The sequence below is a fragment of the Zeugodacus cucurbitae genome, chromosome 4 (genome assembly GCF_028554725.1).
Source record: "Zeugodacus cucurbitae isolate PBARC_wt_2022May chromosome 4, idZeuCucr1.2, whole genome shotgun sequence".
NCBI lineage: Eukaryota > Metazoa > Arthropoda > Insecta > Diptera > Tephritidae > Zeugodacus > Zeugodacus cucurbitae.
Window position 1 is genome coordinate 34,043,275 of NC_071669.1, and position 26,636 is coordinate 34,069,910.

Here is a 26,636-nt window from a genome sequence, read left to right on the forward strand (position 1 = left end):
TAAATACTTCTTTCACTACAAATAAAAAAATTCTTTAAAGAATGTACATGTACACACATGCTTTGATAATTTATTAGTAGTAAATTAATCACACATTAAAACCAATTTAATATGAACAGTAGAATAAGTACAAATACCCAAGTTTCGGAAAGTGTAAAAAAAATTTCAATTACAAATTGTAGATTTGATATGCCCTTACAAGCCAGGTACATCTGTACAGCTTATATTCGAGGTAGTGTAAGCCAGAGCAGAGAGTTAAAACTAAGCAGTAAAAGCTAAAAGCTATCTGACAGGCATCAACAGCTACATATATATGTATATAGTTATGTATATAAGTATGTAAATTGAGACTATATTGTACATATAAATTGAACACATGCAAACCTGCATTTGTCGAACATTCTTTTAGGTATATATGTACGTAACCATACATGAGTATACTCGTATACATACATATGTGCACAGAACGTGCATACATATCAGTCATTGCCGCAAATCTACGGTGCACGCCGGAGTTACGAGTAGAAAGACGATGGTCAATTTGTAAATTTGGTTTAGTTAAATTCAATCCACTTGCGCACGCGGTTGCTTTTTGTTAAACGAGTTGTCTGCTCTTTTTGTTGTTTAACTGATTTTTCGCGGTTTATTTTCACGCTTACCGCGCATGAACAAAGGACTCACATTTATTTAAAATGAAAAAAAGATTAACATAATACAGAAAAATACGATTTCTTGTTGGATGAGAATAAACATACATATATTTTAAACCGATCGTAAAATAGTTTACAATAGCCAAAGGCATTTTTTAAGTGTAAATTAAAACAAAAAAACAGGACCAGTAATCTTCACTCTAACTATATTTGCTGAGAAAATATAGGTAAACATAAATTCGCTTATATTTATTGGTCAAGGATTTGAATAAAATACTATATACCCACTATGTTATCCCCTATGGTCCTTGCAGGATTAACAGGGACAAATATGTATTTTTCAAGATTTTGAGAACACAACGTTTTAAAATTCTGTGAATAATTAAATTTTTGGCGGAAAGTGTGATAAATGAGAAATCTATCGATTCATAAACCAAATAGTATCGTAAATTATATTAATAATAGTATTGTGAAATTAAATGTCTCCACATGATATTTGGTTTAGTTTTCTTAATATCCTGCCAAGTGTTCGTTTGAAAATATTTTAAGATGGCAGTATCGTAAAGGAACGATGAGATACAAAGTGATTAAACTTAGAATGCTTGCTGAAATTTGAATCTTATAAATTTAACTCTTTATTCCGATACATTTTACATTCTTTGTTTATACAGAATCATTATGTATAATAACTAAGCACATTCGGCTTAGTATTGTTATATATTTTGTTGTAATATATCGAACATTTTCATATAACAAAGGTTTTTATAACGTAATACAATTGATGTGAAGGATTGACGTTATATAATCATTATATGTATATTAACAAATAAAATTTGTGTTAATTTGGTCACCAATCCCCGAATATAATAATTTGAATTTAACTTTAATTTACAAAAGGTGGATTGCATTAAACCACCACATTAAAATTTAAAAATTATGTCACTAAATGTATACTTAGAAATTAAGATTATCAATTATCAAATTTTACAATTTGAATACACATTAAGTGGAGTCTTTAGTTCCTCTTCATATGGATATTATACATTGCGTTTATATGTGTGAATATCACGTGCGGAGAAATACACTAATTACTTAAAGAGAATCTAAACCGAATTTCGAAACAAATAATAAATATACTACATAAAAAATAAATCTAAAGCGAACGAATGATTTCGAGTTTAATTAATATCGTCCTTAGAATTTGTTATGGTCAACCCACACACAAACAGTTTATAGTTTTAGCAACTCATAAAATATTTAACCATGGCATAACGTTCGTCTATATTCATTTGTCATTAATTTTTTTTTACAAAACTGAATACAAATTACGTATTTTAATTTAATTTAATTTCGTATTTTGCTACCTAAACTCAACGGAAAGAATATGTTACAGATTACACACAATTTTGGAGACGTTACTCTTTTTTCTTTATTGCTTTCGACCAAAGCGACATGTAATCAATATATTCTATTAAATCTTTATTATAAGTTAATAGCTTCAATTATTTGGTATGTAATGCTTTATTAAAATTGACTGAACGATATACGATCTATGAGGCTACTGCGTTCAGGTTTCTATGAAGTCGAAATAGTTCTCAATTGTTAGCGCACTAAACATTTTCTGGTTATATATTTATGTATAATATCATTTGCTCATACGAGTACATACATCCCGCTAGATTACAATTATTACCCAAACAAAATGTAAGAGAATAGCTGTTATTTATATTAATAAAATATGTGAGCTATCTAAAAGGTGATATTAGCTATTTTTAATGTGTCAATTAAATGCATTTGTATATTTGTATAGCATGACCAGTTTTGCAGGTATATCTTGCAGAGGGAAATTCCTTTGAATATAATATATAAGTACAAAATTAACACAGGAATGCATGAAAATATAAAAATAAAAACTTGCATATATATATGTACACACACAGGTCACATCTAAAAACATACATTTAAAATTATTGATAAATCCATGGCTGATAGAGACATAAATAAATGCAGCAGTTTTCTCCCTTGAGGTTCCCAGGAAATGTATATTAAACAAGTAAGGAAAGGCTAAGTTCGGGTGCAACCGAACATTTTATACTCTCGCAATTTATTTAGAGATTTACCTATATTTTCGGTGAAAAATTACCCTTAGGCACTGAGTTCTTCATGTTTGATATTAGGGGCCTTGAAAAGTCATGGTTCGATTTTGACATTTTTTCCACAAGGTATGTTACAGCTCAAATATAGTATTTGTGTAAAGTTTTATTTCGCTTTATTTATCGGTTCCTTATGTATACATTATAAAGTGAACGAATCAGAAGGATTCAAAATTGAGTTATATGGGAAGTTGGCGCAGTTGTGAACCGATTTCGCCCATATTTTGCCAGTGTCATCAGGGTGTCAAGAAAATATTATATACCGAATTTGATTGAAATCTGTCGAGTAGTTCCTGAGATATGGTTTTTGACCCATATCATTTTCCATTTTGTAAAAAAATCTCAGTGCAGCTTCCTTCTGCCATTTCTTATGTAAAATTTGGTGTTTCTGACGTTTCTCCTTAGTGAGTTAGCGCACTTTTAGTCATTTTCAACCTAACCTTTGTATGGGAGGTGAGCGTGGTTATTATCCGATTTCAACTATTTTCATGGTGTATGATGGGGTACGTAAGAGAATCGACTTCAGAGAGTTTGGTTTATATAGCTTAATTGGTTTGCGAGATATATACAAATAACCGATTTGAGGGCGGTGCAATGCCCACTTTCCCAAAAAAAAATTACATCCAAATATGCCCCCTCGTAGTGCGATCCTTTGTTCCAAATTTTATTTTTATAACTTTTATTATGGCTTAGTTATAGCTCTTTATGTGTTTTTGGTTATCGCCATTTTGTAGGCGTGGCAGTGGTCCGAATCCACCCATTTTCGAACTTAACCTTCTTATGGTGCCAAGGAACACGTGTTCCAAGTTTCATTAAGATATCTTAATTTTTACTCAAGTTACAGCTTGCACGGACGGACAGACGGACAGACAGACGGACGGACAGTCAGACATCCGGATTTGAACTTTACTCTTCACCCTGATCACTTTGGTATATATAACCCTATATCTAACTCGTTTAGTTTTAGGACTTACAAACAACCGTTATGTGGACAAAACTATAATACTCTCTTAGCAACTTTTGTTGCGAGAGTATAAAAACATAATACATTACAATGATTATGTACATATTCAATTTAAGCAACTATTTACAAGTATATACTTCTACATATACATATATGTACGAGTATAAATGTCAATGATATTGACACTGGTAGTTGAAAAGTTTTGTCAAATGATACGTTTTGCGATTTACACTAGGTTTTACTGTTCGTTTCAGAAAAATCATTAGTTTACTTAGCAAATAGGGTTAACTCGTATCATTCATTTGTACTATTAACAATTAACGTTTTCTTTCATATAAATAGCTCGCATTGTTTCTACAGTTAATGACTGAAATTGAAATTAAAATTGGTACAACCAATCTTAAAATATATAAAAATACTGATTAAAAACACCAAATTTTTTTTTACGTGTTCAATTTATCTTTATGCTCTCTTGTCAAAAATTGTACATGCAAAAGAAATAACTAAGATAGCGAGGTGAACGAGTATACAGATGCCTAATTAAAGTGGTATAACCGCTATCTTCAATGCAACTAAGTATTTTATTTTTGGACCGTTCGTAATGCCAAAAATTATTATGAAAGATTAGAATACAATTTAAACAAATAACTGTTTAAACAAAATATAAACTATGGTTTTTGCTTGAAAGTAAATGGTAAAGCACAGATTAAAGTATTTCTACAGCGAAGAAAGTAGCGCAACACTATTTCGTATGCGTAAGAGGAAAAGTTAGCCCAAGGTTGCACCGCAAGTACTGCCAGCATGTTTGAATAACCGGTATAGTTTGTTCAATTGGCTACTCTCAAACTCTTGGCGAATTGTCGGAAAACATAAAAATAAATGAAAATATTTAAAATTCTAGATATATTTCGTAACTTTTTGTTGCTTTAATACTAATCTAAATCTTTTTATGTAATCTTTTGCGAATTTAAAATATTCGCTTCTATTTGAATATGTACAGTATGCATGGTTTAACATCTACCCGCCTTTATTGAAAACCCTTTAATTCCTTTTCCATTCTGATCACATCTAGAAGCTTTGTGGAGTGAAAACAACGTGTGCGTGTGTGACCACAACTTGATTCAACTATATTTTGTCATTGTAAGCGAGTTTGATGACTCGTTTACGAGGACGACTTCCAAATCTGGCTGGATTATTTTTGCTTTTTCTCATATCACAGTCAACGGCTTTCGTTTTCCGCATTTGCTTGATTTGATTCTGGTTATATGCCGACAGTGCAGGTGTTGTTGCATATTGGTTTTACTGTTGTATGAGTTAAGTTAGAAGAGTATTGCTTGTTATGATACGTATTTTTGTATGTATTCAGCGTCTCTCAATTATCTGTCTACCCGCACTATACATGTCTCTTAAGGCGATTTAGCTCAATCGATCTTTAATTGGCGGGGTGCAAATTTTGGTGTCATACAAACATGTAGGCATTTCAACATTTCAAAGCGATTTCTATAAGGTGGTTTTTTGTTTCATTTGGTTGAGATGAGTTGAATGGATTTACAGAAGAAATAAAAAATTGACACTTACTGAGTAAACCTAGAATTTCATAAAGTAGCTCAATGCGTACTCTGAAATAATAAGGTCATGTGAGAAAGAAGACGAGAAAGATCAAACGTTTTGATGAAAAAGAATTGAAAGCCTAAATGTCCTCCATGACATGTGTTTCAAAACTCATATAATCTGGCTTCAATTTGAAACATTTTTTTATTTACCGTTAGATAATTAGTTTATTGACAAGAAGAAATGCTAAATTATATGTTTTTAATAAGCACAAAAATTCATAATATGCTCTTATGCTTCTTAAATGATGGCTACACTTTCTACCTTGCTTTCAAACCATGTTCATACTAAACGCTCGAAGATTATCAGACCACTTTGAATGGAACACATCATGCTATGGACTATATCGGACTGTGTGTGCAGTAAAATATCGAGCGCAGAAATATGTAGATTTATTCTTGATTACGCAATTTTTATACTCCCGCAACAATGTTGCTAAAGAGAGTATTATAGTTTTGTTCACATAACCGTTGTTTGTAAGACATAAAACTAAGCAAGTTAGATATAGGTTTATATATACCAAAGTGATCAGGGTGAGTAGATTTCAAACCCGGATGTCCGTCCTTCTGTGCAAGCGATAACTTGAGTAAAATGGAGATTATCTTAATGAAACATATTCCTTGGCACCATGAGACGGTTGGTATTGAAAATGCGAAATCGAACCATTGACACGCCCACAAAATGGCGAAAACAGAAAACCTATAAAGTGTTATAACTAAGACTAAAGTTATAAAAGTAAAATTTGGTACAAAGAATCGAATGAGGAAGGGTCATATTTGGATGTAGGTTTTTTGTATATATCTCGCAAATCAATAAAGCTATATAAACCAAAGTTTTTGCAGTCGATTCCCTTATGTACTCTATCACACACCATGAAAATTGTTTAAATCGGATAATAACCAATCCCACCTCCCATACAAAGGTTATGTTGAAAATTACTAAACGTGCGTTAACTCACTAACGAAAAAACATCAGAAACACAAAATTTTACAGATGAAATGGCGGAAGGAAGCTGCATTCAGATCTTTTTTCAAAATGGAAAATTGGCGTGACGTCGCCCACTTATAGGTCAAAAACTATATCTCAGGAACTACTCGACCGATTTATATGAATTTCGGTACGTAATATTTATGGGCGAAATCGGTTCACGACCTCGCCTACTTCCCATATAACTCAATTTTTAATTTCATCTGATTCCCTCACTTTATAGGAATGTTCCTAATATATATAGGAACCAATGAATATGGCGGAATAAAACTTTACACAAATACTGAATTTGAGCTTTAACATCACTTGTGGGAAAATTGTCGAGATCGGACTATAATGTTTCAAGCTCCCTGCTATCGAACATGTAGAACTTAGTGCTTAAGTGTAATTTTTCATCGAAAATATCGGTACATCTCTCAGGTATTTTAATTTAATTCAAATCACGCCCACCTCCATATAACTTTTCGCTCCAAATTACTTACATACAACTCGCTAATGTATTTAAAATGTCAAACATCTGCACTTTTACAATGTTACATGTGAATCAGTATCAATTAAACACCAATGAATATATCGCAACTCGTGGTGTGACGATGCCATAATATAAATGCAGTATTTGTGCAAAGTTCTATTCCGATATCTTAATTTATATATTGTAAAGTAAACGATTTAGATTGCCTTGAAAGTTCTATTATATGGGAAGTAGGCGTGGTTATAATCCGATTGCTTCCAAATTTATTATTACATACAACCTTTATGTGAACAAAACTATTAACTGTTCGAGAGTACAACTTACTTTACATTCTGAAATCTTGTTAATTAGTATTTTGTTGCATTTTCCCTTTTTCTTCAATACTACATCGGTGATATAACAGAATTCCGACAACGTTCTACTGATACTGCCGTTCTTAATTTATCAAAAAAGCATCAATATTAGGCCTGTGACTACTCTTAAACGTTACATAACAGATATTCTGTTATATTCAAGTCTTCCCAATATTATGATAAATCGACTTAGAGTTTAGTTTAGCCTCCATACACCTAATAAATATGATAATTTCTGACCATTTGGTAGACTTTTACCACATTGAGCGAGAATACTTGGATTAAAGTTATGTCATTCGGTAGAAAAAATTATAATTTGAAATGTACTTCCCAGATCACTAATATGGTGAAAATATTTATTTTCTGTTAGATAGGTTTATTTTTATATAAATACCTAGTACATGGAGCAAAAGAAGTCATGATACTTCTTGAGGCTATAACTAATAGTACAAGTTAATTATAATTTGAGTTATCCCAAAATTTTTGTATAATAATGTAAACAGTTGGTTTTCATTAAGATGCTATAAGCAGAATGATCTTGCTTTAAGTACCATTAAAGTTATAGTGTGTGTGCATATGTATGTGCTTAACCTGGTCAAACAAATTTTACGGAAGTACATGAAAGACATACGTACGTAACACTTATGTAAATATGTATGTATGTATATTGAATCTTACGCTCACATGATATTTAATACATAGTTGGAATTTTTGTTATATTGGAGGTGGTCACTTAATTTGGCTCTCACTTTAAACATTACACACTTGCACGTTTTGTTACTTAATGCATTTGCAATTGAAGAACATGACGTGCATAATTAACAATCAGTGAAACGGTGACGAATGAAATGTAGAAAGTAAAATTGCGGAAGTAAAAAATTCAAATCGAAAACAAATAAAAGTTCGTATGTTTGTGATCATACTTAGATGTAAATTTTTTGGAACGCCAATCCAATTTTACATGACTTCAAAAGCTAAAATTTGCAAACTTTGATATCGGAAAATATTTAAAATTTTACCAAGTGTTGTACTGAGTATCAGCAGCTTTTTAGGTTTACCTATTGAATGAATATGAAACGTTAACTTTCGATGAATTCACTTATTTTATATGTAAAGCTGATGCCGTATTACGTTTTGCACAACATAGCCCTGTGGTCTAAAGTTTCATATCTCCATATATGTACATATATGCATGTATGCATGTATTACGTCATAGACCTCTTTGTGTCAATTTACAATTTTTCTGACTAACAACCTTTAATTGAGATCGTGTGAATTCGTGATTATCGTGATAAGCCGAAAAAGCAATCGTCATTGTAAGATGATCTTTTAGTAAGTTAACTAAATGGTATTTTAGTGTAAGAAACAAGTTCAAATGCATGTATGTGTGTGTGTATGTTCATATACAGTGGCTCACAGCTTATTTCGCGTAAGCAACATTTTTGATAATACTGCTATGAAATTAATATTTTTTGCTCTGAACTAAATGAACGAATGATGCAATTATATTGATAATTTAGTTTTAAATACAAAACATGTAAACAAATTTACAAAAGTATTCAAATTCAATATTTTATTAAACAAAAACCAAAAACACTCATAATTCATGGGTCACAGCTTATTTTGTGTGGTATAAAAATTCTTACTAAAAAGTAAACAAAAATAAAATTTCAATATTTTGTGGAAAAGCCTTTTTGCTCGATTACAGCTTTTATGCGGTTTTGCATTGATTCCACCAATTTTTTTGTATAATCTGGCGATATTTTACCCCACTCTTCCTTCAAAGCCGCTTTTAGAGTTTGGACGCTAGAAATGTGGTGTTTTCTAATATTAATTTCCAGAATGTGCCATACATTTTCAATAACGTTCAAATCTGGTGACTGTGCAGGTGTTTGGACGAGGTGTGGACAATTCCAAATGAGCCAAGTTTGTACAAGACCAGATTTATGTTTAGGGTCGTTGTCCTGGTAGAAGCGAAAAGTGTCACGTATACCCAGGTCTTCTGCACTTTGAAGCAAATTTTGCTTCAGTAAGTCTAGGTACACTTCTTTATTCATAGTGGAGTCTATAAACTCCAATCGACCAACGCCTGCAGATGACATACATCCCCAAACCATTACATGACCGCCACCATGTTTTATTGTTGCGCGTAAATTTTTTGTTTGGAGCTCAGTATTTGGTTTCCGCCATACGTATGCTTTACCATCTGACGCAAAAAGATTAATCTTGCTCTCATCGGCGAAAATAACCGTATTCCAAAAAGCATTGTCCTTGTTTAAATGGTCTTTTGCGAACTGTAAACGGGCTTTTTTATTTTTCTTATTTATAAAAGGCTTATTCCGTGCTGTTCGCCCATGCAAATTGGAATCCCTTAATATTCTGCGCACAGTTTCTGGATGACATTTTTTGCCGAGAAACATTTCAACATCTTTGGTCACCGCTGGAGCACTTAACATTGGTTCTATTTTAATCTGTTTTAAAATCCACCTCTCATCCGTTTCATTTAAAATTTTATTAGGAGCCTTTCGACCCTTGTTATGCACGCGATTTTCACGTACAAAGATGAACTTAAATCAACCATTTCAGCAATTTGTTTTTGCGTTTTTCCACTTTGAAAATGTTTAATAACTAATTCGCGTTTTTCAATTGAAGTGCGTGGACCCATGTTGATATACAGCGTAATTGCAACTGATATGCATTGTTTTTAGAACATAAACTGCTTCTTAAGTATTCATAGTTCACACTTTGATTTACCGTTAGTTTTCTGCATCCGTTATTTGCATGTATCACATGAACGAAAATCAACACACGAAATAAGCTGTGACCCATGAATTATGAGTGTTTTTGGTTTTTGTTTAATAAAATATTGAATTTGAATACTTTTGTAAATTTGTTTACATGTTTTGTATTTAAAACTAAATTATCAATATAATTGCATCATTCGTTCATTTAGTTCAGAGCAAAAAATATTAATTTCATATCAGTATTATCAAAATTGTTGCTTACACGAAATAAGCTGTGAGCCACTGAGCCACTATAGCTTGAGTTTTATAAATCGCGTTATCAAAACGACGCATGTAAAACTCATTGCATAATAAAAATTCAAATATTCTTTGATTTGCTTTGAAATCGATTATCCGCAACACCCCTGGTTTTATTTGATCCGCATATCGAGATTCTACTGTATGTGTGTATGCTTTCAGAGAAAGTTTGCAGTGTAATATCAACCTGTGCTGTACTTTATTTAAGATTTGTATGATGTAAGAAAAAATTAAAAACTAAGCTTAAATTAATATATTAGCCACTCTCGCAATTTGCATAATCTTGCACAGAGTAAAATAGTTTTATTCGCTAAAAGTTGTTTTTAACAACTAAAACTATAGAGTTTTACATATCAAAATGATCAGAACGAGTTAAATTCCGTATGTATTTCTGTCCGTCTGTCCGTTTAAGTGATAACTTTAAGTGATAATTTGACATTACATTACATCATACATAAACAAATACCAATGCATATATCAGAATAAAACGAAGCATATAAAGAACATTCGAAGACATTTCTCATCTAAAAATTGTTGAAATCGGACCATACTTTATACCGAAAATATCGTTCAATATGTAAGGTATTTTGATCATATAATATCTAATGCTCTTTATCGAAGAGAGTGTTGTTTACCATGCCTTCAAAATATTCTACTGGCACAGGTTAATGATGTTACAGGAAACTCCTCACTAAATTATTACAGCAGTTGGATGGTGACCACGCTGAAGCTTTAGAACAACATTCGATGTGTTTATTAAATACATCAACAATGAAACATTTTTCAAAACGTATACTCATGACCGTTTATTGGGTGTTACTGAAGACCCCATTTGATCCAAATTGCTACAAACGAGTTGTCAGAAAATGATTAGTTCACAGTCAGTAGGCTCTCATGTGGAGATCAGAACTTTCTGCTTACTAAGACGATTTCTGTAAATACGTTTGCGAAGAGTATTTAAAGCTACAATCCCCACAATTGCCGGTTTTGCGATTAATGGGATTGATTATGGGTCCGAAGGAATATTTCTGCTGCGTAGGGGCCAACAGGCTCCATCCTAATTCCACCTCGGTTGGGTGTAACACATGCAACAGACCTTAAGACCTGTTCTGACCTTAAGATACACAGGGAGTGGACCACAACGCATGCTGCCAACGCACAGACTCGACCACCACCTCTATGGCAGTGCAATTAGCATCGAGTTTGCGCACAGCATCGCCACCCACTGTGAGTGGCCAAGAAAGGATCTCCGGAGCTCGAGGCAGAATGACTACCAGTCTGACCAGACCCCTTCCCAACCTTCATCCCGCTCCAATCCTCTAACGTCTGTTCCATGTGTCAGATCGTAATACGTCGGAATGTCACATCAGTAGGGATGCAAACGATATATCGATGTTTTTGAAACATCGATGTTTTCGTCAAAAAGCATCGATTTTAGCCATCGATGTCTCGAATCTAAAAACGTCGATGCATCGATGTCACTTTCAACGATGTTTTATGTCGATGTTTTGTATAAAAATTTTACTTCACACCTTCACACTTCTCACACCCTCTATTTGGATACGCTGTATTACATTGGAATTCGATTTTTTTTAAATACGGAGAATTCGTTAAGGGAATGTCCGCTTGGACAATACTGCGGTTACTTTTATGATTTATTTATACAATTTAATCCTGGCGAGATTCAGAGATTCAAATTACTGCATTGTAAAGATGATATGGATAAAAGAAATACTTTCTTTTGTTTCATAAAAAATTCAAAGAATCGCACTGATACAACAGAATCTTCGGATGAGTGTGAAACAGAATACTTGTTTCATATTTGGAACCAGAATAAACATTTGGTCCACCAAAAGGTGAAATGTAAGCTGTCAAATTTATCTACAATTACAGGGACGGAAGGTTGAAGAGAAAGTGTATCTCGGCTGTTACCCCTACCAATCAGAAGCCAATAGAGTTTGGGTTGACATGAATATTGTGTTTCCGGAGTTGTATAAATAGGCTTATTAATATTTACACATTGTAGCCACTTCAGTGCCGAGTAAACGACCGTTTCCTAAACCCAGGGCAACTATCACGCAAAAGTAAAATCAAAAAGAAATGACAGTGAAAAAACTTTCCATGTCGTTGTTTTGAAATTCTGTTATTTATTGAGAAAAAACTTTAACAGACATTTAATGCTAAGTGAAATAAAATGTATCAACTTAAGACGTACTACATTTCATTTATTTATGCTTCTGCTTCTTATTCCTTTGCTTTTCACACTAAATTTAAAATAAGTTAAAAAGTTCATAAATAAATCGATGTTTCGATGTATCGATGTTTTAATGGCCGATGTTTTTGATTTCGATGGGTTTTGAAGAAACATCGATACATCGACCCATCGATGTTTCATTTCACGATGTTTGCATCCCTACACATCAGTTAAGTGCAATTCTTACTCTGGCTGGTGTCATTTTCCGACGTGTTTCGGCCTGCGCACCTCCCGTGAGTGGAGTGAGTCATTCGTTGCCCCATGCTGCAGGAGTCTGCCCCCGCATAAACCTCAAACGGTGTCGCCAAACAACACCCGTGTGCGAAAATTCCTCCTGCGTGTTATGCAGCAGCAACAACCAACACCTGTACATCACTCCCTTACACCCAGGATCACTATTGGTCAACCGAGACAAACGAAGCTTTTACAATTCAACTGCAACGGACTCCAGAGTAAGATAGAGGAGATAGTTGAGTTAATGAACCGGGAAGGCGTATTGATTGCTGCGGTCCAAGAAAAACGGCCGCTCAGATCTTCTGAGCTGTGCCGGTTTCAACATTATACGTAAGGGTCGCGAGCGAGACAATGGTGGTCGCCTAGCATTCATCTTGCATAACACAGTGCAATATTGTTTAATCGATGGAGACATCGACCGCAGGTATACTACCATAGAATGTTAGCTATAGGGTATACCTATCCGGTCAAGCGATATGGAGCTCGAAATATTTAATATATTCATCCCCCCAGTTACCATCGGTGCGCTGCTTCGAGGTGAAAATCGATTGGTACTTGGCAACTTTAACGCGCACCACGATCGATGGCATTCTTGCCTGCCAAACGATCGTAGGGGGATTGAGCTGGCAGAACAGACCATTCGACGTTCTACATAATGAATGACGAAGCCCCCATCAGAATTATTGGCACCTGTAATAGCTCTCCCGATATTAAAATTGCTAGCGGTGGTCTCGTCAATTGCATAACCTGGTGACCTATGCTAACTCTCGCATCAGATAATCTGCCTATATTGATTGAAAAACCTCTTGACTTTATTTCTGTGGACAACCGTACCTTCGTTAACTTCAAAAAAGCTAAATGGGTAGGCTTCACAGAATTTACTGAGAGCACCTTCAACGCACTACCCAATACTAAGGACGTATTCGTTGGCGAACGTAATTTCCGCAAAGCAATCCCAGCTGCTACTACTAGCTTCATTCCACGCATTGCAGATATCCGCCCAAACTACCCAGCTATGCCATGTCGATCCCTGTGATCCTCGTATAAGGAATCTCAATTTGGAGAAATGGGCAGAGCACCTGAAGTCGTGTAGACTTTCTGCTGGTGTGGGTAAGCTCTGGATTATTGCGGACAGTTCCAAATTACCCTTAAGCACTGTTTGATATCCGGGGAATTGAAAAGTTATAGTCCGTATTTGTGTAAAGTTTTATTCTGCTATATTCATTGTTTCCTGATGTTTATATTATAAAGTGAACGAATCAGGTGGAATTCAAAATTGAGTTATATGGGAAGTAGGCGTGGTTGTGAAACGAGATTATTTTTTTATTATTATTTTTAGTATTATTTTTTTAGCCAGAATAGTTATATAATAAAATTTACATATACATACATATATTACCAGAAAAGTCTACAACAACAACAAAAGAGTAAATTCTCACTGTACGAATAGATAGATTTTCATGTAAAATTAGAACCTTTTTACATGTTTTCTATTTTTTGCACGATTTTTTTTTTTCTTAAATTGGCCCTAATAGTGAGTTTTATATAAAAAATTGATTTTTTTGCACGAGTAATTTACTGCCCCAATTAACCGTGCAAAAAGGAGATCAACTGTATATTTCAAAATGGGCCGCCAAACAAGTATTGTAGTGCTCGAGTATTATAAAGACGGAAAAGTCGCGTAAATGTTGAAACTGAGTCAAGGAACTATTTGGCATACCATTGAACGTTATGTTCGAAAAAATCGTGTCCCAAATAAAAAAAATGGACTCATAATAAAATATTTAATGAAAGTGATTCCCGTTGGATTGTACGGAAAATACAAGAAAATCCCCATTTAAGTGCTCCAGCTTTAAGCAACGAAGTGGAAAAAATCCTTGGGAAGAACAGACATCCCAAAACCCCAAGCAAAATGCTCAGAGAAGCTGATTTCAATGGCCGCACAGCCCAAAATAAACTATACATCAAACGAGCATCAGAAAATGAGATGGGTTAGTACGCTTACTGTACATAGTCGTTTGGTTTGTATGAAGGCGCGGTCATAAATACTTTCCGTTGAGATATCGCTATGAAATTGTTACCAAAAATTTAGAAAAATATTTTAAATATATAGTAAAAAATTGGCCACATCGGACTACTAGGTACTATAGCGCACATAGCACAGTAATTGCACTTGGTTGGAGCGTCAAAACTTTCAGTAAGGCTTTGTAAAAATATTTAAGAAAGCGAGAAAAAAGCTGACCATGATTTGTCGTTATAGTTTTCCACATTCAACCCCCATATTCAACCTATAAGAATAATATCATATAAGAAAAAAGTAAATTCTTTCACAGCCATTCAACAACTATTATAATAAGAACAGAAACTAATAATGTCTCCTCTAGTAAACCGTACACAGATTGAAATAACGTCGATTTATCTGCAAATTTCCGCACCTAACTTTAACACTCTTATTACCTTAAAACTCTGATAATACAATATAAAATAAACTTAAAGGGGGATCGGAGGGGAACACAATTAATTTATGTAAACATATTGAAGACTCACAAAAAAATAGGCGATATAAAAAACTTATTTCACAAAAAACACAAATCAGCTTAGCCTTAATTAATTCAAAAGTTAAAATAAATACCACTGCGCTGTGGAACAAGCGAATCAGCCAGGGATAAAGGGATGCCCCACTTATTCCAGTGTGAGAGCGCATCAAAATTCGCATTTTTATAACAATTTGCATTAGTGCCACATCAGACAGAATACTAATTTTTGGGCATTTATATTAAAATACCCAACATTTATTTCGGTTAATAATTATTATATACTTAACGATTATAATAAATAATACCTATTTACATTTCTATTAGCGATATTATGGTATATTATAACAGCCGGTTTTCGAACTCTCAGTGGTAAATAAAGTGAATTAATACGTATCAACTTGCAATTAATACATTTTTATACTCTCGCAACAAAATTTGCTAAAGAGAGTATTATAGTTTTGTCCACATAACGGTTGTTTGTAAGTCCTAAAACTACACGAGTTAGATATAGGGTTATATATACCAAAGTGATCAGGGTGACGAGTAAAGTTCAAATTCGGATGTCTGTCTGTCCGTCCATCCGTCTGTCCGTCCGTGCAAGCTGTAAATTGAGTAAAAATTGAGATATCTTAATGAAACTTGGAACACGTGTTCCTTGGCACCATAAGAAGGTTAAGTTCGAAAATGGGCGGAATCGGACCACTGCCACGCCCACAAAATGACGACAACCGAAAACACATAAAGAGCTATAACTAAGCCATAAATTAAGCTATGAAAGCAAAATTTGGTACAAACGATTTTTCTAGGAAGATGCATATTTGGATGTAATTTTTTTGAGAAAGTGGGCGTGGCCCCGCCCCTACTAAGTTTTTTGTACATATCTCGTAAACTACTAAAACTATATAAACGAAACTTTCAGCAGCAGTTTTTTTTAGATATTTCCTTATATAGTCCCATATACATAATATTCGGGTTTCCAACTTACAATGGACTTTATACCAAATACATATATGACGAATATGTGGTCCAAATTGTGTGTTATATTAATGAATTTAAATAAATAAATTGCGAGAGTATAAAATGTTCGGTTACACCCGAACTTACTTACTTGTTTTGGTTGTTTTGCATGGAAAAATAAAATCCGGAAGCTGCAGATCACAAAACATTTCTTCAAATACATTAAAATTTCGCATTTCCATTTATATTTATTGTTTCAAGTAATTATAAGTGATCTGGCACGGTGGTTAAAAATATTACAGTCGTATAATTTTTTTTGGCAATATTTCAATCTGGCCGTTACAGATTCCCAATTGCGAAACGTCAAAACCTCCTCCATCCAGTCAACTGTCAAAGTCGAGAAGGTTTTGACGTTTAATATTGTGCTCTCACTACCAGTGATATGTGAGTTGTAGATCTCTTTATCTCTGATAACATGATACGAAACCCTTTCAATCGAGAGAGAGAGAGCTGTCAAAGTCCGCATTTTTTATAACATTTGGCAGTGGTTAACACTGCTAAAGAAAGTATATTAGGTTAGGTTAGGTTATGTGGTTGTCAAAACGACGCACCTAGGCCTTTTGGAGGCCCATTGTGACACCACTGGGACTGTGATTGCTCACACTATAGAGTCATCTTCGAACCACCCTGTGGTCTTAATAAAGTGAAAAAGTTCACTCAATTTGATATGCAACTTCACCCACATCCTCTTGAAAACCGCGTCCAATAGTTGCAATTATTTTCCTATACATCCACATAGAAGGTGTGTAATCGTTTCTTCCTCTTCTTCTTCAGCTTCTGCAGTAATCGTTACAAGGTAACCCCAGTCTACTGGCGTGTCTACCAATCAGACAGTGTCCCGTTAACACCGCTACAAGGGTTCTTGTGTCATTCCTCTCAAATTTCAATAAACGATAAGTGCGGCTCTTGCTCCACTCAGGCCACGTTTGTCTACTTACGGAACAAGTCGTTGATTGTTTCCATTGTGATTCAGCCATATCAATGGCATGTTTATCTATTAGATATCTACACGTTGCCAGAGGTATATAAATTTCCTCTTTATTAGCATCCAACTGCAATGTTGTGCCCAATCTGGCTAATTTATCTGCTACACAGTTTCCAGGAATGTCACTATGTCCCGGGACCCATTACAGGTGTATCGTGAAATTAGATGTCATTGTCATTAGTAAATCCAAGCACTCTTTCACTATCTTCGATGATATTCTATGCGACTTTAGTGATTTTAAAGCCGCTTGACTATCCGAGAATATGAATATGTGCTTAGTCGTTAGCACTCTATTTGACAAAACGAGAAAGCTTTCTTTAATTGCAGTGATCTCTGCTTGCCTTTTCACTTATTGGTAGCGAGGTGCCGTTTATTGAAGGTGGTGTGAACTCTGGAATCTTGTGTTTCCTTGTAAACATCACTAACTCAGTTTTGCTTGCATTTAGGATTAAGCCACATGATTTTGCCCAACGATTTATCTCATTTAGCCTTGTTTGCATAAGGTCCGAGAGTATATGTGGGAATATTCCCAGTTGGAGATTCCAAGTGTAACCAGGTCGCTCTCCATCTGGTCTCTCCACCGGAGTGGAGGCCTTCCCCTTCCTCGGCTTCCTCCGTCGGGTACTGCATCGAACACTTTCAGAGCTGGAGTGTTTTCGTCCATTCGGACAACATGATCTAGCCAACGTAGCCGCTGTCTTTTTATTCGCTGAACTATGTCAATGTCGTCGTATAACTCGTACATCGTTCCATCGTCTGCGGTATTCGCCGTTGCCAATGTTCTGAGGACCATAAATCTTGCGAAAAATTTTCCTCTCGAAAACTCCTAGTGTCGTCTCATCTGATGTTGACATCGTCCAAGCTTCTGCACCATAAAGCAGGACGGGAATGATAAGCGACTTGTAGAGTTTGATTTTGGTTCGTCGGGAGAGGACTTTACTTTTCAATTGCCTACTTAGTCCAAAGTAGCACCTGTTGCCAAGAGTGATTCTGCGCTGGATTTCGAGGCTGACATTGTTCGTGTTGTTGCTGGTTCCCAGGTATACGAAATTGTCTACGACTTCGAAGTTATGACTGTCAACAGTGACGTGCGAGCCAAGACGCGAATGCGCCGACTGTTTACTTGATGACATGAGATATTTCGTCTTGTCCTCATTCACCTCCACACCCTTTCGCTTCGCCTCCTTATTCATGCGGGAAAAAGCAGAACAAACGGCGCGGTTGTTGCTTCCGATGATATTAATATCATCATACATCATACGCCAGCAGCTGTACACTCTTATAGAAGATTGTACCTTCTCTATTTAGCTCTGCGGCTCGTATTATTTTTTCCAACATCAAGTTAAAGAAGTCACACGATAGTGAGTCACCTTGTCTGAAACCTCGTTTGGTATCGAACGGCTCGGAGAGGTCCTTCTCAATCATAACGGAGCTTTTGGTGTTGCTCAACATCAACTTACACAGCCGAATTAGTTTTGCGGGGATACCAAATTCAGATATCGCGGCATAAAGGCAGCTCCTTTTCGTGCTGTCGAAAGCAGCTTTAAAATCGACAAAAAAGTGGTGTGTGTCGATCCTCTTTCCACAGGTCTTCTCCAAGATTTGGCGCATGGTGAATATCTGGTCCATGGTGGACTTTCCAGGTCGAAAGCCACACTGATAAGGTCCAATCAGTTTGTTGTCGGTGGGCTTAAGTCTTTCACACAGTTAGGTTAGGTTAGGTTAGGTTGTAAGGCTGTTTCCCAAAGGGAAAACACACGTAGACTTTAAAATATAGTCCTTTGTGAAGCCTGGATCCCCCTTAGATTAACAAATTAGGAGTCGACGAAGCGCTCTGAACCTACTACAAATCTGCAGAGATTCTTAACCTCTATATTCGCTATTTCTCGAGCCTGTTCTAAAAAGAGAGATCCAAGAAATCTCTTTCTTGATCTCGCAAAAGCGGGACATTCCAGAAGAAAGTGATGAGAGGATTCCATCTCATCCTCCTCCATGCAGCTTCTACAGCTAGCATCCGGTAAGATTTTTAACCTTACAGCGTGGATCCCAATGGGGCAATGGCCAGTAAGAACTCCCACGACTAAGGAGAGGTGAGGTTTACTTAGGGCGAAAAGTTCAGTAGACCTACCGCGGTTAACCTTAGGCCAGAAGGATCTTGCGACTAAGCATGTGTTGGTAACTGGCCAGCGTCTACCCAGCTCAGCCGAAGCCCATCTGTCCAATAGCAGACCGCAGTAGGACAATGGTGTTCCTACATGCTTCCATGCTTCTAATAGTGAGTCCGTCGTCCCTGACCTTGCAAGCTCATCAGCCTTACAATTCCCCGCGATTCCGCAGTGGCCAGGAACTCAGACTAGTCTAATTGAAAAGTATAACGTTGCCACCGACAGTGAGGATAGGCATTCCTTAACCAACCCTGAGCGCATGTTCAATGAACTCAGAGCTAGTATCGCCGCTCTACTATCCGAGTGGATCACCACCTCCCTAAAAGTTGTTGCACTTTGAAGCAATATATCCGTCGCTGCTTTAATAGCTGCAGCTAAAAACGCTGCAGTAATCGGGAAGCCTGAAACTAAGGTTGATGTGGAGCTCACGACATTAAACTCCCCCGCCAACTTCGACCCATCCGTGAAGAAGCTCACCGCGCCTCGCCTCCAGCGACTCCTTCCCGCCCAAACGTCCCTTGAGGGAATAAGAGCAGTGAAATTGTTGCCCGGGCTGAGCTCGGCGGCATGGGGGTGATCCAAAGACCTCGGAATGAAGCTGAAGTGTGTGAGGATACTTGAGTGCCCAGGCACGCACTCGTCTGAAAACTCGGATTCCCCAAGTCTAACAGCCGCTTTCGCAGCCAAGCACCGTCCAGCTATATCCACGGGTACTATATGCAGTAAGGTGTTAAGTGCCAAGGTTGGTGTCGTTCGGAGCGCGCCACTCATACTTACGAGAGCCGCTCGTTGAACACTTACTAGTCTTTTGACTAGTGAAGTCTTTTCCAAAGACTTCCACCACACGAGTATCCCATAGAACATAATTGGTTTGACTATAGTTTCTTGGTTTGACTATAGTTTCTTGGGAACCACCTTAGGTGAGAGACCCCATCTTTTTCCGATGGCGCCTCTGCAGCAATATAAGGCAACCGATGCCTTCTTAGCTCTCTCCTCTATATTAGCTTTCCATGAGAGCTTTCTATCCAGGATGAGCCCCAGGTACTTGACTCTATCCGCTGGACGAAGACAAGTTCCACCCATCAATGGCAAGGGCGCTTCCGGTATTTTGTACCGTCTTGTGAACAGAACCATTTCAGTTTTGCTTGGATTTACTGAAAGGCCACATTCCGCAGCCCATTTCGTTACCACGCCAAGATAACTTTATGTAAGTTCATACACAGTGCCTAGGAATTTCCCCTCGACCATGAGAGCTACGTCGTCGGCGTAGGCTATCACCCGGCAGCCCCTCTCTGCAAGCTTCTCTAGCAGGTCGTTAACGACCATGATCCAGAGAAGAGGCGAGAGAACTCCTCCTTGGGGGGTTCCCCTGTTAACAGCACGATGTACACGCGCGATGCCCCAGTCCGCTATGATCGTTCTTTCGCAGAGCAGACTGAAAACGAGATGCTTAAGGTTGGATTCAACCCCGATCCTATTCAGGGCTCCAATTACCGCTTCCAGCAGAACATTATTGAAAGCCCCCTCGATATCAAGAAAGGTTCCCACTGCAAAGTGTTTGTGTGCGATAGACTTTTCTATCCAAGTAACCACAGTGTGTAAGGCGGTGTCTACTGACCTGCCTTTACAGTAAGCGTTCTGCGCGCATGATAAAAGATCTACTGGTATCCTTCCACTGATATACCGATCAATCAGCCTCTCCAAAGTTTTCAATAAGAAAGAGGAGAGACTGATAGGCCTGAAATCCTTGGCCGCCACATGCGAGTTCTTTCCAGTCTTGGGAATGAACGTAACTCTAACCTGCCTCCAAGCCCCCGGAATATGACCCAATCTAATGCAGTTCGCATAGATAGGGGCCAACCAGCTGCATGATGTTTTGATTGCATGCTGTACTGTGTACGCTCGATAGAACCTTATAGGCAATATTTATGAGGCTTATCCCACGGTAATTGGCACAGTTTGTGGGATCTCCCTTTTTATGGATTGGGCAGAGCACACTGAGATTCCAATCGTCAGGCATGCTTTCTTCCGACCATATTTTGCAAAGAAGCTGATGCATGCACCTTATGAGTTCTACGCCGCCGTATTTGAATAGCTCAGCCGGTAATCTATCGGCCCCTGCCGCTTTGTTGTTCTTCAGGCGGGTAATTGCTATTCGAATTTCTTCATGGTCGGGTAATGGAACATCTATTCCATCGTCATCGATTAGAGAATCGGGTTCCCCAACTCCTGGTGTTGTACTTTCACTGCCATTCAGCATGTCGGAGAAGTGTTCCCTCCATAATTCCAGAATGCCCTGGACATCGGTTACCAGATTACCACCTTGGTCTCTATATGAGGATACTCCGGTCTTGAAACCTTCGTTAAGTCGCTTCATTTTTTCATAAAATTTTCGACCATTCCCTCTGTCTGCCAGCTTGTCAAGCTCCTCGTACTCACGCATTTCGGCCTCTTTCTTGTTTTGTCTGCAGATGCGTCACAGTTCCCTTTTCAGCTCTCGGTATCTATCCCATCCCGCACGTGTTGTGGTCGTTTTCAACGTTGCGAGGTAGGCAGTCTGTTTTCTCTCCACTGCGAGATGGCATTCCTCATCGTACCAGTTGTTTTTTTGACTTTTCCGAAAGCCAATGGTTTCGGTTGCAGCGGTACGCAGTGAGTTTGAGATGCCGTCCCACAGTTCCCTTATACCGAGATGCTGATGACTGCTCTCAGAGAGCAGCAGAGCAAGGCGAGTAGAGTACTTCGTGGCTGTCTGTTGCGTTTGCAGCTTTTCGACGTCGAACCTTCCTTGTGTACGCGTGTTTCGATCAGGAGACAGTCAAGTAGTTGATGTATTTTCTTATGCTGGAATCTGGTACTACAGACGACCATATTTCGGGCCCCAGCGAAGTCGATCAGACTCAGGCCGTTTGGAGATGTTTCGTCATGGAGGCTGAATTTTCCGACTGTTGTGCCAAAGACAACTTCTTTACCCACCCTGGCGTTAAAATCGCCAAGTACGATTTTGACATCGTGGCGGGGGCAGCACTCATAGGTGCGTTCTAGGCGCTCATAGAAAGCATCTTTGGTCACATCGTCCTTCTCTTCCATTGGGGCGTGGGCGCAAATGAGCGATATGTTGAAGAACCTAGCTTTTATGCGGATTGTGGCTAGACGTTCATCCACCGGGGTGAATGCCAGGGCTCGGCGACAGAGTCTCTCTCCCACCACAAATCCAACACCAAATTTGCGCTCCTTTATATGGCCGCTGTAGTAGATGTCACAAGGACCCACCTTCTTCCGTCCTTGTCCCGTCCATCGCACTTCTTGGATAGCGGTGATGTCAGCCTTTAGTCGTATGAGGACATCAACCAGCTGGGCAGAGGCACCTCACAAGGGGGGTGTCTCATCCGAGGCTTTCTTTTTCGATTTTTCATTGGTACATCGTTTTTATGTGGTGGGTTCCAAGCCCAAGCGGGCTCGCCTTCTCACTTTAGCTCGCCTTCAAACGGATGTTTGTTAGCTACGCAGAGGATACTTGGTCTAAAACCGGAAGTCGTGAGCTGCTTGAATCATGTGGAGAAGAATCGTTTACTCCCAAGTGAATGTCAATCAAAAACTTGCCTCTCTTACGTGAACTTCTACACATGATTCCATCCTCCTATGTTAATTTTTATTAATCTTTCCAGTGTTTTTAGTAGAAATGAGGAAATACTGATTGGTCTAAAATCCGAAGGTCTCTGAGCTGCCCGGAAAGTGAGTATCCATCAGCAATTTTAAGGTTTCTTCACTGGATTCCGTCCAGCTCTGATCTGGCTGCTGTAGGTACCCAACGTTATGTGTAGCCTTTGCTATTACCTTTCTTAACCGAGAATCGATTTCTTCAACGAAGGATTTCCACGATTTACGTTTTGATTTCCTGATTTCCTTTTTGTATGACTTTAGAAGGCTATAGTATCGTTCCCAGTCCTGCTCTACTTGGGATTGTTTCGCTACATTAAATTGCCTCCTGCCCAAAAACGAAAGTATATTGCTTTGGTAAAAATAGCTACCGTTTCTTAAATAATATACATATTAACTCCATTTAAATAAAAGTTAATAATAATTCAAAATCACAAAACAAACTATTACATCATTTATTTTTGCGGCATTCTTAGTGGTAGCCCGTCATGAACTGGCTTTGTTGCCAACATCAAAAATGAGTTCATGGGCTCTCTCAACAAGCAAAAGAGAAGAGTTTCGTATCATATTATCTGATTTTATCGTCGTTTACAGAGATAAAGAGATGTACAACTATCATTTTTATTGGAAGTGAGAGCGCAATATCCAACGTCAAAACCTTCTCGACTTTGACAGTTGGGGAACTGGAAAGCCCAGATTGAAATGTTGCCAAAAAAATAATGCGACGGAGACATTTTTAACCGCCGTGCAAGATCACTAACAAGAACATAAAACAATAAATCTAAATGAAAACGCGAAATTTGAAAGTGGTTAAAGAAATTTTTGGTGATTTGCAGCATCGAAAAACTAATACTTATGTCATGAAAAAGATGTGTTAATTGTCATTTGAGACGTATTAATTAACCTTATTTCTTAATGAAAGTTCAAAAATCGGCTATTTTAACATTCCATTATATCGCTAAATGAAATATAAAACATACAAACGTAAACGTATTAAACATTCAGTATATAATAATTTTTAACCGTAATAAATGATGGATATTTTAATTTAAGTGCCCAAAAATTAGTATTTTGTAGGATCTGGTAACCATGCAAAATGTTATAAAAAACGCTAATTTAATAAGTTGGACTTCCCTCAAGGATGATAGAAGACAAGATTACGCCATTCGTTTACAGTTATGAAAAATGTGAAAAATTTATTTATATAAAGAGTTTTTTTCACTTTTCCAACCAATGAAAATGTTGACAAAATGACGAACTTTTTGAAACAGAACATATAAATTGCATTATTATAATGGATCATTTTATAGATGAAGATTTTAAGAATTACGATCATCGTGATATTTTATCTGCACATTATTCAATTTGGTTCACTATGTTTTACATTTCCTTTTTCCATTTGACAATTCTTCTGTTGCCTATTCCCATTCGTGGGTCACGTGGGCCGTCACTATGTCGTAATCTTGTCTTCTATCATTCTTGGACTTCCCTTTATCCCTGGTCGTTTATTTATCGCAGTGATCGTGAGCCCATTGCCCGCGGAGCGCGCACTGAGTGTACGTGCGAAACACACGCACTTGCAATGATTTTTTCACCTTACTGCCTCCCTAAATAAAAGCGGCAACTTTACGTCAAACAGCAAATGTTTACTTGAATTGTTGTTGTGAAATTTTATTGGACAGAGAAACTTCGTTTTTCGCAGCCAATTTTACCTCGGACCGCTCTGTCAAAATATAAAATTTCAACCGCTCAGCATCGCCGTCGCGTTATTTAGGTATGCGCCATACAAATTGTATGGACATGAGAATTTGTTGACGGTCATTTGCCGCTGTCGCTTTTATTTAGGGAAGGCAGATAGAAGTGATTTCAGGTCAGTTGCTTGCTGACTTCTCAGCGAGCACGACGTATGGTGGGATATTACGTATGCATGTATGAACACAAAATTCAATCAGAGATAAAGAGATGTACAACTCTCATATCACTGGAAGTGACAACGTAAGTAAGTGGAATAAGTTGGACATCCTTTTATCCCTGATACAATGCTTAATATATATTATATTATATTCAAATTTGATTATGTATTTTTTTATTATTTTTGCAAGTCAGTTTATAAAAACACAACTATTAATTTTTCAACCTCTTTCGCTACTTTAAATGTTAGTAATATAATTAATAATTGTGTTTAACTTTTTACATAATAAAGTTTACCGATTTGTAATGTTTTAACACACATTTATTCTCCGTAATATCATTTGATTGCATGTGTTAACTATAAAAACGATTGTTAGGAAACCAGTATTGGTCCTAATTTAAATAGTCCTATAAAAGTTCGGGACCAGTAGAACATAACTCTTGGTCAAGATGAGTAGCTCTACATCATAGGTGGTGACTTTAATGCAAAACACATTCATTGGGGATCTCGTTTAACTACAACCAAAGGTCGAGAACTACTGAAAGCTTCACAAGTTATTGTATGCAATGTCATTTCGACACGGAGACCCACTTATTGGCCTGTAGATAGTAGAAAATTACCAGATCTACTTAACTTTTTTGTCATCAACATAGTATCGAAAATCAATTTACGTATTGAAGATATCTTAGATTTAAGCTCTGATCATTCACCAGTATTACTAACTTTATTTGAAAAACCAGTAATTTCGTCCGGCACGTGTTCTTTATCTAATAAACATACTGATTGGTATAAATTTAAGACTATACTGAATAAAGTCCTTAAAATCGAAAGCGCATATCGACAGATGCTGACTTAGATTGTGAAGTTAAATCTTACTTAAAAGTAATTCAAAATGCTGCGTGGAACAGTACACCGAATATTCGCGTGAATCTAAGTGAAAACAAAATTCCCAAAATACATCTTAGATGGTATCCATAAAGAACGCAAACTTCGACGAAGATGGCAGCAAACTAGGTCTGCTGCTCTCAAAATAAAGCTTAATTGATGTACAGCGGAAATAAGAACAAAAATTAGACAGTTTAAAAACTATTCCTTCAAAACGTATTTGTCCAAACTCACTGTTGATAAATCTACCGATTATTCGCTCTGGAAAGTTGCAAGGAATATTAATAAACAAATAAAATATGTCGCATCAATAAAATTAAACGAAACTGAATGGGCCAAAACGAATGCACAAAAAGCTGCAGTATTTGCAAATCATTTGAGAAACACATTTACACCTAACGATGGACATGAGCTAAACTGTGAAAATAGTTGGTTGGATGCACTCGTCAGCATTACTAGTAAAGAAATTAAAAGTCTTATAGGGAACGCAAGGTTCAAAAAAGCTCCTGGGTTTGATTTAATAACCGGAGAAATATTACGCAATCTACCAAAGAATTGTATAAAAAAATTGTAAACAGTGCATTATACCTAAGATACGTTCCATCGCTTTGGAAAGTATCTTAAGTTATTATGATACCTAAGCCGGGTAAACTACTACATGATGTCACATCTTATAGGCCAATATCGCTGCTGCCAGCTCTATCGAAAATCTTCCAGAATGTTCTCATAAAGAGGCTCAAATCAATAATAGATCGA

At 36.9% G+C, this 26,636-nt stretch overlaps 1 protein-coding gene across 3 annotated transcripts in view; it reads left to right on the forward strand.

Annotated features, from left to right (window-relative positions):
• Positions 1 to 510: 510 nt before the first annotated feature.
• Positions 511 to 26,636, forward strand: part of LOC105219780 (uncharacterized) — a 32,570-nt gene continuing 6,444 nt past the window's right edge. Inside the window, exon 1 of one of the 3 annotated variants that reach the window (XM_011196082.3) lies at positions 511 to 877. The gene's annotated coding sequence lies outside the window, so the exon portion shown is untranslated. Of the gene's footprint in view, positions 878 to 7,929; positions 8,092 to 8,169; positions 8,523 to 26,636 lie in introns of those variants that run through there. The other 2 variants (XM_054228925.1, XM_054228924.1) reach the window with 2 other exon arrangements.